This window comes from Penaeus chinensis, chromosome 4, assembly GCF_019202785.1.
Source record: "Penaeus chinensis breed Huanghai No. 1 chromosome 4, ASM1920278v2, whole genome shotgun sequence".
Classification (NCBI taxonomy): domain Eukaryota; kingdom Metazoa; phylum Arthropoda; class Malacostraca; order Decapoda; family Penaeidae; genus Penaeus; species Penaeus chinensis.
Genome location: NC_061822.1, coordinates 5640302 through 5642801, shown reverse-complemented (window position 1 = coordinate 5642801; position 2500 = coordinate 5640302).

Sequence of the window (2500 nt, the reverse complement as noted above, 5' to 3'; positions counted from 1 at the left end):
GAATAAGATTTTCAATTTGTCTTCAAATGAATTACTGAATATAGTAATGTTATGAGATATTTATAATAATTATCATGTAATGTATATATGTATTAATGATTGAATGGTAATTCCTTTTCTTTTTTTTTTTTTTACATCCCATATCACTGGGCAATTATAGTTATAGTTCTTATAGGCCTATGTTAGTAACAAGAATATTTTTACAATATTTTTTGCTTTGCTGATTTGTGTTTAAGTGTAGACACACACATACACATACACATACACATACACATACACATACACATACACATACACATACACATACACATACACACACACACACACACACACACACACACACACACACACACACACACACACACACACACACACACACACACACACACATATATACACATATACACATATACACATATACACACATACATACATACACACATACATGTATATGTATATGTATATGTATGTATGTATATGTATATGTAGATATATGTGTATGTGTATGTTTATATGTTTATGTAAATGTATATGTATATGTATGTGGATAAGTAGTTGTGTTGCCTCTGCATATGTGTGTATATATTTGTATATGTATATATATGTTTATGTAAATATGTGTGTGTGTGTGGGGGGGGGGTGTACTGTGTATGTGTATGTGTATGTGTATGTGTATGCTTATATATGTATATTTGTGTATGTTTGAATGATAAATATATATATATATAATGTATATATATATATGTATATATATTATGTGTATTTAAATATGCATATGTATATGTGAATCTATATGTGTGTATATATATATATATATATATATATATATATATGCATATGTAAATATATATATGTGTGTGTGTGTGTGTGTGTGTATTTTTTTGTTTTAATATATTTTATATGTTTTGGTATGTGTATATATATGTGTGTGTATGTGTATGTATATATATGTATATGCATTATATATGTGAATTTATACATATGAGTATATGTTTATATTTATATTTATATGTATGATATGTATGTATCATATATATATATGATGTGTATGTATATGTATATATATGCATATGTTTATATATGTATATGTTTATATATGTATATGTTTATATATGTATATGTGTATACATCTATATGTCTATACATGTATATGTATATGTATATGTATATATATGTATATATATATGTATATATATATGTATATATATATATATATATATATATATATATATATATATATATATATATATATATATATAAAAGTATGCACATATTTGGAACCTCGGATACCTATGTTGGCAAATCATTATCTTATTTATAGACATTACAAATGTAATTGTGTTGCTTCATAAAAAAAATTATGAAACATAAGCTTTGGATATAGTTTAACTTTTGATATTGAATTGCATTGCCATTATTTGTCATTGAATATGATACATTATGGCACTGAAGTTTACAAGCTCACTGAATAAGTGCTCCATTATTAGCAGTTACTTCAGACTTCTTTGAATGATCATTAATATTGAAATTATTACTCAATTCTGGTTGCACTTATAAAATCACTTTGTGTCATGATAATCTTTTAATTTATGAAAGAGGATTAGGGAATATAAAAAAAATATCTATTTGTTTGAATTGGTATGATGTTGTAGTAATTTTAGTGACATTGATATTCAATTTGAAGTGGATCTCAGTTTTTAGTTTTTTTTTGTTTTTTTTTCATTTAAAAAAAATAGATTTTAGCTTTTGAGACTTTTTAGTGGGTGCAGTTCCATGTGTTCAGTGGTTATGGCTTTTTTACAATACCAGTTAAAAGTTAATATGTCATACATGAAAGTAGATGAAGCACATTCCAGATGTATGATGATTTTTGTAATTAAGTAAATATGCCAAAGAGGATTGAGATGTCGAAATGGAGCTTTATATATTCAAATGAATGATATGACAGTCCATAGAGGTGTGTGGATATACAGTGTAAGAAGTACAAAAGTTGAGAATTTTATCACTCTAAACCTTACTACTACACTGTCTTATTAAGCGGTTCAGGGAAAGATTGTGAAATACATAAAACTAGATACCAAAATAAATCACAACAAAACCCTCAGGTACTCTGAAATCATTGCACCAAAATGGAGCCAAGTATGCTTAAATTAAATATGAGAGTATAATTTGGCACTCAATTTGGGTCTCTCTTTTACTGCAGCAGGCTAGACTAGACTATCATTGATTTTGTATATTTTGCCAAGAAAGCATAGAGCAAGTTGCATTGATGTGTTATGCTATCCAGAGGTGCAAATATAAAGAGAAATGCAAGGAAATTGAAGTGAATGTTAATTCTGGCTCCTTACAGTGTGGGTTATTTAATTATTATTATTATACATTTTGATATATTTGTTTAGTTACGTATGTAAGTATGAAATGCATGGTGTAGCTAGATTTAGGATATAAGTTTCTCTCTCTCTCTCTCTCTCTCTCTCTCTCTCTCTCTCTCTCTCTCTCT